Source organism: Chenopodium album, chromosome 16 (genome assembly GCF_948465745.1).
Source record: "Chenopodium album chromosome 16, dcCheAlbu1.1, whole genome shotgun sequence".
NCBI classification, from domain to species: Eukaryota; Viridiplantae; Streptophyta; class Magnoliopsida; order Caryophyllales; family Amaranthaceae; genus Chenopodium; species Chenopodium album.
The window spans coordinates 13,691,640-13,705,950 of NC_137849.1; the positions used below are offsets into that span (position 1 = coordinate 13,691,640).

At 39.3% G+C, this 14,311-nt stretch overlaps 1 non-coding gene across 1 annotated transcript; it reads left to right on the plus strand.

The window, feature by feature from the left end:
- The first annotated feature begins 11,703 nt into the window (after positions 1-11,703).
- On the plus strand, positions 11,704-11,809 carry LOC145587108 (small nucleolar RNA R71). Its single transcript, XR_014101142.1, has one exon. It is a non-coding gene; the product is annotated as a small nucleolar RNA R71 (small nucleolar RNA).
- The last annotated feature ends 2,502 nt before the right edge of the window (positions 11,810-14,311 follow it).

Below are 14,311 nucleotides of genomic sequence, written 5' to 3' on the forward strand. Positions count from 1 at the left end.
TTTCTTCTTGTGTTATATGAAAGAGTAAAAGTTGTTAGTTTCATAATTAAATTATGGTTTTAATGAAGAAAGGTTGCACTTTTGCAGGCGTAGTTTGGATCTTATATAAAAAAAATGATCAATGATATGAATGCACAAGTGCATCACATGAAAATTAAATAAAATTTTATGTAGATTTGACAACTCAATGAATTCTGAAAAGTCATCACATGGAAGACCATTACATGTAATAAATGGATTCTGAAAAGTATTTACTTTGACTCTGAAAAGTATTAATAGACTTTGGAAAAGTATTCCAATAGAGTCGTCAAATCAAGTGGATTCTGAAAAGTACCTATTGAAAATGACTTAACAAATCACGTGAACAAAGTTTCACACATAAAACAACAAAATATTTAAAATTTTATTACATGGGTGCAATACTATTCATTACACATACAATACCGATTGGAAGGACAAACACATAAACTAAACATAACACAACAAACCCAACTTGAAACTGAATACATTGAAGGGAAAATAACTTAAAACAACACTAGCACAATGCAACCTATTCCATAACATAACATTAAAATGCCCTAAATTTACTGAGGTATTCTTGGAGTTCGATGATCATCTGATCTTCCCACGAGGCACAAACTTCTTTGGCAAGCAATTGTTGGAGCATGTCCCAATTCATTTTATATTGTTGCATCTGAATGTTTCTCTCCTCCAGCTCAATTTGCTTTTGTTTTCTAGATTCTTTCTTCTTCTCCAACTCGAGCCTTTCCAAATCTCTATCAACGGCTTTATCCCTCATCTCGCCGTACAGTTTAAGTTTGTCACCAAATGATTCAAAAGTATCAAGTGCTTGAGTTGTTACTTCCTTGCCCTTCAACCTCGACTTAGCCTTCTTCGAACCATCAGGACGTGGTACAAACTCATCAGTAAAAACGTCTCCACTTGTTGGTGTATTTGGTGTTGATCCACCATCTTCATCCCTTGATCTCTTTCCGCTGCTACCGCTCTCCAGGGTATTAACCGTCACAGGCTTCTTTGATGGACGACCACGTCCTGACACATAAACTTTTTGCTCAAGAATAGAACAATATCTATCCCACTTCTTAAGTTAGAGCCACTCTTTATAGAATTGGAACTTCCCATATGAGTTCTTATGGATCTTGTGGGCCTCAGCAATCACATCATCAGCATTTTTCCCACTACGCATCCTTGCCTTGTCGATGCTACCACACCCCTTGAAAACTGATGGAGCAATTCTTAACCACCGTCCCTTCAGACTACCAACGAATCTGATGGCTATCTCCTCCAGGTTAGCTTTTCTTGCATCTTCGTAGGACGCTAGAACCCTCTGCCAAAATACATTTGATCTTTGATTTGTTCTAGTAATTCGATCGTTGGCTGTGTTCATGTAAGCAGAGATTAAAGCAGTTGTCTCTGCATCATCCCAAATTTTTTTATCAGGCTCTTTAGTGGGTTTAGGAGTGGGATGAGGTGAAGATTGGAAGTTTGGTTGTGTTAGGAGTTCGGTGAAGTTCATTTGGGTGCATGGAACATCCAATTCCTCCTCCTCATCATCGTCTTCTTCATCGTCATCAAGTGCATAATTTTCGTCTGTGCTCCCACCTCCTCCGGGTGTTAACTGATGAGAATAACCACTTCCTGAACCATATTCACCATAATTTTGTTGGTTAATCGGTTCAGTTGAGAAGTTTGATTGACTAGGTTGAGCGTAGTTGAAGCTTGGTGGGTAATTTTGACAATTTCCCTCAAAATTCATGGTGAAACTTTGAGGGATTACTTGTGGAGAATTTTGTGGGTGATTAGGGGGGGTTTGAACCCAATTTTCTTGATGTATTCTATAATTAGGTGGGTTTTGTTGTGGATTTTTTTTGGATTCACGCTTTGTTTGAGGTTTTGGATTATTAAAAGCATAATTAGGAATGTTTGGATCCATAATTTGTAATTTTCTGGATAGTTTTGTGAAGAAATCAAATTAAGATACAAACTATGGTTTTAAAAAGAGGTAGTTTTTGAGGTTGTCGAAACTATATCAATATGGGTGTCTATTGATGGGCGTTAGAACGGTCGCACATTCCACACTCAATCAAACATATTTACTAACAAACACCCTACAAACCAAGCATAATGATAAATAAGAGTTCGGTCCACAAGGAACGGGATATGGATGCTAAAGATCTTAACACTTAAGCTAATTCGAAGTCTATGGTCAATTGGGGTTTGTCAAGTAGACAAACAAACTATGATTCTAAATCGATGGATTAAAGACACTAGGGAATGGGATCCACTCAACCAAGGAAATTAGGCAAACGAGGAGTAAAATAGACAAGGTATAGCGAGGACAATATGTAAAATCGACCTCATGCAATTAGAAAACAATTCACACTACTAAACTTAGATTCCTCATTAGTCTAGCAATATATGATACATAATCAAATTGCAATAAGTCATGACATACTCAATTTTCATTCCCATGTCAAACTAAGCATATCATGCTATCAAGCTCCTAAGTCAAGGGTAGCTAATCCTATCATGCAGAACTAACAAGCAATCTCATATAATCAATTTAATTGCAATACAAACATCAATGCTTCTCCCACATTTGCATAATTAACCCAAAAGGTTGAGCTTCACCCAACCCCTAGCAAGAAGACTACTCACAACTCATGTTTATCTACATGCAAACAAGTATTAGGGTTCTAACTTCTTCAATAATTGGGGAAAAGTGATTAACAATTGAAATAACTATCATCCAATAACAAATTATCAAGAACTAAGAAGATTTAAATATCATGCAAGAACAAATAAATTAGAAATTGAATGGAGAAAAGTAGAAGGAAGTTACTAATTGAAGCTTGAAAATGTTGAATACAAAGTGCCAAATCTTGAGGATGAATCTTGAAACCAACTATTACAAATGATTAATTTGATGAAAACTAAGCTAAATTAATGTTTCAAACTAAGAGGAGTTTCTAAAAACTAGGCTATTTCTGTCTAAGTTACAATTGAACTAAAGGGGAAGTATTTATACTCCTCGAAACACATAGGGAAATCCGTCAAAAGAAAACGGATTCCCAGCGAAGGAGCGCCCGCTCCACATGAGGAGCGCCCGCTCCAGCTTGCTGCACACCCTCTCCAGCCGACTTCAAAATATAGACAGTTTTGAAAGGTTGGGGAGGAGCGCCCACTCCTCACAGGTGCACGCCCGCTCCTCACAGGGTGCACTTGGCAGAAAGTTTACAGGAAGTTTGGAGCGCCCGCTCCTGAGAGGTGCACGCCCGCTCTAGCTGGAGCGGGCTCTCCTTTCTCTAATTTTCTTGCCTTAAACAAAATCCATGCATCGAATGCTTGCCAAATTGAATCAATAAACCTGTAAAACATGGACAAACTCAAACCAAGAAGGGGCAAGGCCGAGATAAAACATTTTCATTCAAAAACGGGTTAGAAAGAGGGGAAATGAATGCAAAACCGGGTTTAAATTAACACAATAAGTGGTCAAATAAACCACTTATTAAATCCCCCCAAGCTAGCCAAATGCTTGTCCTCAAGAAATTTACATTGCCCAAAAACAAACCCAAAGATCAATTTGCTCAAAGAAAAGCACATGCATAGATACAAGAATCCTTTAAGCAATAAAACTCGAGCATGGGGTATATGCCTAAGATCAACCACGGTCATGACTATCCAAGGCCTAGCTAACCTTTCCGAAAATACTCAACACAAACCTATTCAACACATCTTACCGCATCCCTATCAAAAAGTTCAAATCCCCCCTAATGGTAGTGTCTCGTGACTCCTTGAAGGAGCTGGAAAAACATAGATAAAGTGGGCTTCAAAACACTCGACATCTCAATGAACAAGTACCCTCTCCATATGCTTGTGAATCAACTCCCTCCACTGACAAAGGCTTCCACTACTCTCCTAATCATTAAAAAACTCAAGGACTACGACACAAAGTTAAGGCATAAATAGAACTAGAAGTGCATTGCAATTTGAGCCAAACTAAGATGTATATCATTAAGAGAAAACCTTAAGAGGTTCCTAACCTTGACCCAAGTTACAACCATGAATGAACTTTTTTTTAAAAAAAAAAAATACACCCCCAAGCTTGTTTAGGTGCTAGGGTGGTGACATTACATCACTTCTTTTTTTTTTTTTTTTTGGGAGTAGAATACAAACTTAGGTATTCACATCACTAACTACTAAATACAAAGAATTAAAAATTGAACTATGGAAATGATAATAATAAAAATAAGGAAAAATAAAATGCCTTAACCTTTTGTGAATAAACAATACATGACACCCTTCATCAATACTAAGAGTAGTTTAGACCACGATCTTGGGAGTTGAGACTCGAGTTCTCGATCTAGGTATTAAATCAAAGAGGATCCTTGCCACTCATGCAAAATGTAGTAGGCTTGAAAAATATTAAAACCTCACTTTTTGGAACAATGTGGGATCAAATACTACCTTTCGGGGATCAAATTCCTTTGAGATAGGCGACACCATCTTACCACAAACCTAGACTTTAAGTATGGTACGTTCGGGAAAGTTATTCACACACTAGCCCAAACTAGCCAATTCTATGTTCAACCAAGGGCATCTAAACCATGCTCGAAATTTTATTACAAAAAGAAAACAAGCATCCACCACATACAATCCAATATCATCATTGCAAACCGATCAAAGGCAAACAAACTCATTTTTCCTTTTTTTTTTTTTTAGAAAGCTGAAAAAGGTGGGGGGAAAGGAGAACTAATTAAAGAATTTGGATATTAGGGTTTGGATATTAGGGAATTTGGATGTTAGAGGGGTTAGAGGATAAGAAAAGAAATTTAGATGTTAAGGAAAACCATCATCATAAATCCACACTAATCATCATCAATAATCATCATCAAGAAAGACCAAGAGCAACACCAACCAAACCATGATACCAACCCTCATACAAACCAACCAAAACATGAACATATCAAAGCCATTCATAAGGATAAGATGCTCCAATAGCACACATATAAGGAGAAGTGAGACAAAAACATCAATATGCAATTGTTCTAGCCTAGGCATGCCATATAATCGTGAAAAGAGCAACAACCAACCTAAAATAGGCATGTGATCTAGAACATAATACCATATGAATCCTACCACAAGTCCCAAAGGCTAAACTAAGCCTTTCATGCCAAACATTCCGCATATAAACTCAAACTTCTCCTTATATAGCACAAGATCATCACATGAAAGCACAAATCCTACCAAAACCGAAACTACCCTATATACAAAAACCCCAAGACTTTCCCCAAGCTAGACATTTGAATACTGTTCCCACGATAGATGGACACAATGAGAAACATCTCCCCCCCCCCCCAAGCAAGAACTCGACACCGGCCTCGGTGTTATAGATGATGGGAAAGAAGAGAAGGGAACGGTAAAAACAAATGTCTAAAGGCTACTCCCAATCCTCCCTAGGCGGCGATGGCATGTAATTATAGTTGAGGTCTACATCGCCGGAAAAGGAAGGTTGATCCACGTATGGAGGAAGATCATAGTTGGGGCTACTACTATAGTGACCGTAGTCCAGTGTACTACTAGTACCCCAACCACCATCATACCCGGGTGGAAACCCGAAGTATCCCCTCAAGGGGTGGTTATCGATCTCCTCGGGAGACATATTACCACATGTCTCGGGCACGTGGTAATAAGAAGGGTCCCCCCTAAAATTACAACCTCCGGGTTGTGTATAATCGTAGGGAGGGAAGGATTGTAGCTCAGAAATGGAGCTACGGAGTCCTTTCCAATAGGAGTAGGTGGGTTGGTTGTTGTTCCAACCCGGAACCGACCCCTCTTGCACGAGGCGGTGAGGATAGTTGACATAGGGGAGGAAATCTCCCATCTCAACTTGGTTTTGGTAGGACATTTGAGACACAAAACTTTGATATTCATTTTCTTGGAGAATTCTTTGGTTGATTAGGTTGAGATGGTGAAAGGCCGACTCAAGGTTGAAGGAGGAAAAAGAGGAGGAGGATTGGCCGCCCATAAAACTAGGAATGGTAGATATGCTATGGCGGGGGGGTTGAGATGGTTGATCAAGTTCGGGAACATTCCCGGGGAGTGGCTCAATTGGCACTTGCCAAGTGGTTCCCACGGTATTCATTACCGCCGCATTAGGGAGAATGCAACGGTGTTTCCCCTTGACCAACCAAGAGTAGGTGGTCACATTTCCCCGGATTTCCACAATCATATTCATTGTGGCAAAACCAGAAAGGTCAAGAGCATTTTAGCCTTCCACCGGGGTTAATTGGTTGACCAAACCGGTGAAACCCAATGCCTTGGCGATGATAGTGATCATCCCACCACACTTAATCTCACCCGTCAACTCCGTACTCATCTTGATATCGTAGCACCGCTTAATGAATATGTACCCCATATTCACGTTCCCCTCAAGATCCCCCTCGAATCGAGAAGCTATAAAGAGGCATTTAATCTCCTCTTTAGATAGCTTCCCGAGATCTTGCTTTGTGAAGCAAGCGTACCCCATAATTCTCATGAATATACGAAGTACGGGGTGGATGATGTGGCTAGCGTGGCTAGACCGGGACGTGAATGCGGGGTACCCCGCGATAGTATTCCACCAATTACACTCGTCGTAACTGGTGAGGTTGTAACTATCGAGTTTGGTTATTTGGTTATTCACGGGCCACCCGAACATCTGATTGAGGAGAGTTAAGCTTATGTTTTGAGGTCGATTGAACATGTTAAACTTAATCTCGCACTCAATGGGCTCTCCTTCACCACTAGTTTTTCTCACGGTTAGGGTGGATAGGAATTCGAGAGTGAGCGATTCGAATGTTTCCTCCCTCTTTCGAAGGAAGTCTAACCATCCAAAATTTGCGGCCACTTGACGAATTCCGTCGTCTATTCCTAGAAATTGGCACGAATCTTGGTCATAGAATCGGGTTGGAAGCATTTTTCGTGTGGAAAGTCTTTTGTGGTAACCTTTGGATTTTTCCGGTATTTTTATTAAAGGGGGAGGATTGGATTGATTTATTGTTTGGTTTGGGGTTTCGGTTGGGCTTTCGGAATGACGATTTTCGTTTATATGGATGCCGGAAGTAGTCTTCCTCTTCTTCCCTCCCGCACCTCCAAATAAACGAAGAACCATTTTGGAATTTAAGTTTGGATTGGAAAGCTAAATTAAAACACCACAAACACACGCACAACACAACACAAACAATCACCGAAACTTTAAACCCCCGATAAAATCCAAGTACCTGCTTACAATTCAATAATATTCCAACACAAACAACCAAAAATTCCAACACAATAATTCCCACACAACAAATTCACAATTCTAACAAAATTTAACCAATTTTCATGCACAAGTTCATCAAACTTAAGCATTTCTCTTACTCCATAACTAATCACAAAATTCTACAATTTAATTATCAATGGCAAGTAAATTTGTTTAATTCACCTAATCATGAAACTAACCACAGAACAATCATGAAATAAACAAATTAGAAAAGATTGAAGAAAAACCCTAAGGTTTAAGAGGGAAAATGAAGTAGGGAAGAAGATTTTACCAATTAGAGTATGAAAATACTCTAAAATCCTCCAATTTACCCAAATTTCCTCCTCCTCTAGCAATCTTTACCCTTTTCCTTGCTTATTCTTCAATTTGATTTCGTGGGTCTTCAAAATTTTCGCCCAAATTTGTGAAAAATTATGGTTTTTGGAGAGAGAATTTGATGGAGAATAAGAATTTGTGAATTTTGAGTGAAAAAAGTTGGGATTTGATGATGAAATTAAAAAGAGAAGTTGGAGAAAATGAGGGTTTTAGAGTGAGAAGTAGATGGGGAATAAGGAGAGAGAATAAGAAAGTATGAATGATTGGTGAAAATGAGTGAAGGAGATTAAAAGGAAGGGTAAGATTCTCTCTTTTTTTTTTACCCGGACAGGTCGGAGCGGGCGTGTAGTGAGGAGGAGCGCCCGCTCCAACCTGGGCAAAACGTTCTGTTTTTTTTTTTTGGTTTCCTGTGAGGAGCGGGCGTGCAGCTTTATGGAGCACCCGCTCTAGCTGGAGGAGCGGGCATCCAGGCTTTTGGAGCGCCCGCTCCTCATCTTCTCCCAACCTTCTATTTTTCTCTTCAAAAATCTCACCCTGTGAGGAGCGGGCGTGCAAATATTTGGAGCGCCCGCTCCTACCTTGTTCTATGAGGAGCAGGTGTGCAGTTCCTTGGAGCGCCCGCTCCTGATCTTCATCAAAGCTTCTGTTTTGGCTGGGAAGTTTCGCCCTGTGAGGAGCGGGTGTGCAGTTCCTTGGAGCGCCCGCTCCTGACTTCTTATGGCTTGATTCATTTCCTTCTTTGCTTCCTTTTTGCTTCTTTTTCCTACATCAAAACCACAAGGACATAATTCAACCAAATGTTAGCCAAAATCAGATATCACCAACACTCTTCTTTCTTTTCTCACATTAATTGGAGGTGGCAATTTTTCAATCACTTCAACTTTAGCCTTGTCGACCTCAATCCCCTTGCTTGATATCTTATGACCAAGGACGATTCCCTCTTCAACCATGAAGTGTCATTTTTCCCAATTTAGGACCAAGTTGACCTTCTCACATCTTGCTAAGCATTTGCCCAAATTGGACAAACAATCTTCAAATGAAAGGCCCCCTATCGAGAAATCATCCATGAACACTTCCATTTAGACCTCAAGCATGTCTCTAAAGATACTCATCATGCACCTTTGAAAGGTTGCCGGTGCATTGCAAAGTCCAAACGGCATCCTCCTATATGCAAAAGTACCATATGGACAAGTAAAAGTTGTCTTTTCTTGATCATCTAGGTTTATGGGGATTTGAAAGAAACCCAAATAACCATCAAGAAATCAATAATACTTGTGCTTGGTTAGTCTTTCAAGCATTTGGTCGATAAAAGGAAGAGGAAAATGATCCTTGTTAGTGGATGCATTTAGACGTCTATAGTCTATGCACATCCTCCAACCGGTCACCGTTCTAGTTGAAATGAGATTACCATTCTCATTTTCAACTACGATCATTCCTCCCTTTTTAGGGACCACATGAATTGGGGAAACCCATCTAGAACTCGAAATGGGGAAGATGATGCCGGCATCAAGGAGTTTGGTGATTTCTTTTTTCACCACCTCCCCTATTTGAGGATTGAATTTCCTTTGCCTTTCAATGGAAAGCTTAGCACCCTCCTCAAATGTTATGTGGTGCATACATAAAGCGGGACTAATACCTTTGAGGTTATCAATGGTATAGACTAAAGCACCTTGGTGGTTTCTTAAAACTCCACATAACATTTGAGTTTGGCACTCGTTCAAAGAAGAATTCACAATTACCGGAAAAGTTGAATTAGGACCCAAAAACACATACCTTAGGTGTGATGGTAGAGGTTTCAACTCTACCATTGGAATACCCTTACCTTCTCTTAAAGTAGTTATTTCCAAAGCATCATCACTTGTGATTCCCATGCATACTTGCTCAATGCTTTCTTCTGTACTTCCTTCAAGCATTCCTTCATACAATGCCATCTCCTTGCCTTGCTCACCTATCTTTTCCTTATTCAAAAGGACATTCTCAAGGGCATTATTAGTAGTGAGCAAGTGCTCATGCATAGAAGTCACAATAGAATCAATAGTATCAATCATCATACAATTATCAAGACTAGAGCTTGGATATTTCATGCTCTCATTTAAATCAAATTCTATCACCTCATCTCCTACTTTTAGTGAAATTTTAGCACTTTTAACATCTATTAAAGCACCCGAAGTAGCAAAAAAAGGTCTTCCTAGAATTATTGAAATGTTCACATCTTCATCCATCTCTAACACAACAAAATCCACCGGGATTACAAACTTTCCCACCCTTAGAGGAACATCCTCTACCTTACCTCTTGGAAATTTAATCGAACGATTGGCCAATTGTAAGGTAATGTTGGTGGGTAGAAGTTCCCCTATCTCAAGTCTTTGATATACTGAATATGGCATAAGGCTAACACTAGCCCCAAGATCACATAAAGCATTATCAATTTGCATATTATATATAGCACAAGGGATAGAAAAGTTACCGGGGTCTTTCAATTTCGGTGGCATTTTATTCATGATAATTGCACTACAATTCTCGGTGAGATTCACCGTTTCCACCAATTCACACTTTCTCCTTCCACTCAAAATATCTTTTAAAAACCTAGCATAGTTAGGCATTTTCTTGATAGCATCGGTAAAAGGAACTGAAAGGTGAATTTGTTTCAATGTTTCAAGAAACTTTCCAAATTGAACATCTAATTTGTTTCTAACAAATTTGTGAGGATATGGTAGCTTTTGCAATTGTTTTGCTTCTCCCTCTTTTTCTCTTTTCTCTTCACTCTCTTTTTCAAAATCTTTCTCTTTTTCACATTCTTTTTCTTTCTCAAATTCTTTTTCTTTCTCACATTCTTTCTCTTTTCACTCTCATGGTTTTGCTCTCTCTCTTGTTCAAAATCACTCTCAAGGGGAGGCTCACTCATGTTCATTCTCTCATTGCTTCTCTTAGGAACACCCTCTTCCAACACTTTACCACTCCTAGTTGATATAGCATTTACGGGCCTCTTAAGATCTAGTCCTTGGGGTAGAAGTTTGGAAGTGCTAGTCCCTTCCTTCAAAGCATTGGCCAATTGAGAAATTTGTGTTTCAAGCATTTTATTATGGGTCATGACTTCACTAAATTTCTTATCACTAGAGGCCATGAAAGTATTGAACATTTTGGTTTAACTTTCCATCATTTCCTCTAAGCTAGACCTATTAGGTGGTGCTTGTGCATAGTAGTTATCTTGGGGAGCTCTATAACCTCTCACATTTGAATTGGAAGCATTTTGATTAGAAGAACCTCTATTGTTATTGTTGTTCCAATTATTCCTATTATTAGAGTTTCCCCCTTGGTGATATTGCCCTTGATTCCCATAGTTCCCTTGGTTATTATGGTTATGGTTACCATAACCACCTTGTTGGTTGTAGTTACCTTGGGGATTTTGGTCCCTTTGGTTCCTATTTCCCCATTGGTTTTGGTTATGGTAGTCATAATCATTTCCTCTTTGGTTATAGGAATTTCCCCTTTGTTCTCTTCGATTCGGTGGTAAGTATCTTTGATTGTCATTCCTAGGTCTATTATCATAAGACAAGGCATTGACTTGTTCATTTTCATTATCATTACCATCTTCATATTGGGGTTGAGGTTGAGAATCATAATTACAAGAAGAGGTATCATGGTCATATGACCCACAATTTTCACAAAACAAACACCCATGTGGCATGTTATTAGAAGTAGAAGGAGACGGGTTAGAATTCATACCTCTCCCCTTAGCTTGGGAGGGATGCTCTTGTGATGAACTAGAGGTTTCTAGTTTCGCCTTGATGGACGTCATCTCCTTGCAAAGGTTGGCAATTTCGAACGTCAAATTGTTGATGGCGTTGAGGTAATCAACGGAGTAAACCGCATTTCCTCCTTTGATTAGAGACTCTCTCTCTCCTTCTTGCCAATCCATGTGGTGCCTCACCACATCCTCAATTATCTCTATGACTTGCTCCTCCGTCTTGTTCATAATCGGGCCACCCGTTCCCGCATCTAGGCTAGTCTTTCCCTGTGGGCTCAAGCCTCCATAGAAAATTTGAAGCACTTGGTATGTCGGAATGCCATGATGGGGACACTCCCTTTGATATTCTTTATACATCTCCCAAGCCTCATAAATGGTTTCACTATCCCGTTGACGGAAACCTTGGATCAAAGCCCTTGCCTCGGCCGTCTTCTTTTGAGAGTAGAATCTCCCTAAGAAAGCCGTGGTGACCTCGTCCCAAGTTCTCAAGGAGTTCAGCCTTACTTCTTTCTCAAGCCATTCAAGAGCCCTTCCTATCAAGGAGAAAGGAAATAGCTTTAGTCTCACAAATTCTTGAGTTACCCCATTTACCTTGATTGTATTGCAATATTTTTCAAATTCGTTCAAATGTGCAAGAGGGCTCTCATGTTTTGCTCCACTAAATTGCCTCCTTTCGATCAAATTTATCATTGCGGGGCGTATTTCGAAATCATTGGCTTGAGTAATGGGCGGAGCAATGCCACTTGAAGCTCTATAAGCTCCCGGAGTTCCCAACTCCTTCAAAGGTCTTTGGACCGGTTGTTCCCCGTCAACCATTTGCTCTTGTCTTTCCTCGAAATTGACCTCCCTAGTTGGGGAAGTAGTTAATGGCCTAAAACCAGCTCTCCTTCTCCTCCTATAGGTTTGCTCAATCTCGGGATCGTAAGGCACCAAAATCATGTTATGGTTTCTGCGCATACACTCTCAACAATTGCAATTAGTAACAAGGCTACAAGTGTAGCCAAAAAGAAATACACTCTTTTTGAATTTCTGTTGTTTTATGGTGAACTAGACTCAAGTAATCAATTAGCAATCAACAACACCGTTCCCCGGCAATGGCGCCATTTTGATGGGCGTTTGAACGGTCGCACATTCCACACTCAATCAAACACATTTATTAACAAACACCCTACAAACCAAGCATAATGATACGTAAGAGTTCGGTCCACAAGGAACGGGATATGGTTGCTAAAGATCTTAACACTTAAGCTAATTCAAAGTCTATGGTCAATTGGGGTTCGTCAAGTAGACAAACAAAATATGATTCTAAATCGATGGGTTAAAGACACTAGGGAATGGGATCCACTCAACCAAGGCAATAAGGCAAACGAGGAGTAAAATAGACAAGGTATAGCAAGGACAATATGTAAAATCGACCTCATGCAATTAGAAAATAACTGACACTACTAAACTTAGATTCCTCATTAGTCTAGCAATATATGATACATAATCAAATTGCAATAAGTAATGACATACTCAATTTACATTCCCATGTCAAACTAAGCATATCATGCTATCAAGCTCCTAAGTCAAGGGTAGCTAATCTTATCATGAAGAACTAACAAGCAATCTCATATAATCAATTTAATTGCAATACAAACATCAATGCTTCTCCCACATTTACATAATTAACCCAAAAGTTGAGCTTCACCCAACCCCTAGCAAGAAGACTACTCACAACTCATGTTTATCAACATGCAAACAAGTATTAGGGTTCTAACTTCTTCAATAATTGGGGAAAAGTGATTAACAATTGAAATAACTATCATCCAATAACAAATTATCAAGAACCAAGAAGATTTAAATATCATGCAAGAACAAATAAAATCAGAAATTGAATGGAGAAAAGTAGAAGGAAGTTACTAATTGAAGCTTGAAAATGTTGAATACAAAGTGTCAAATCTTGAGGATGAATCTTGAAACCAACTATTACAAATGATTAATTTGATGAAAACTAAGCTAAATTAATGTTTCAAACTAAGAGGAGTTTCTAAAAACTAGGCTATTTTTGTCTAAGTTACAAATGAACTAAAGGGGAAGTATTTATACTCCCCGAAACACATAGGGAAATCCGTCAAAAGAAAATGGATTCCCAGCGAAGGAGCGCCCGCTCCACATGAGGAGCGCCCGCTCCAGCTTGCTGCACGCCCTCTCCAGCTGACTTCAGAATATAGGCAGTTTTGAAAGGTTGGGAGGAGCGCCCGCTCCTCACAGGTGCACGCCCGCTCCTCACAGGTGCACGCCCGCTCCTCACAGGGTGCACTTGGCAGAAAGTTTACAGGAAGTTTGGAGCGCCCGCTCCTGAGAGGTGCACACCCGCTCCAGCTGGAGCGGGCTCTCCTTTCTCTAATTTTCTTGCCTTAAACAAAATTCATGCATCGAATGCTTGCCAAATTGAATCAATAAACCTGCAAAACATGGACAAACATAAACCAAGATGGGGCAAGGCCGAGATAAAACATTTCATTTAAAAACGGGTTAGAAAGAGGGGAAATGAATGCAAAACCGGGTTAAAATTAACACAATAAGTGGTCAAATAAACCACTTATCATCTATTTATAGAGAATGAAAAAATATGACCGTTGGTTTTTTTTTTTTAAATTATATGTTAAAAGTTATTAACGTTACAAAAATTGTAACGTTACAATTTTTTATTTTTATAACATTAATAACCAATCCATGGTTACAAGTGGCACAATCCAAATGATGTTTGTGACAAAAATTCCCCTTTTTGATTCTTTTTTTTTTCCATTTCTTCTACATCCACGTGAGTTTTTTGTGTAAAAAATGACCAAAAACAATTGTTTGTGACACAAATAATTTTTCACGGTTGATTTGCTTTTCCAAACGGTTTGTATTTGTTTATAGCACTGTTCACCAATCTT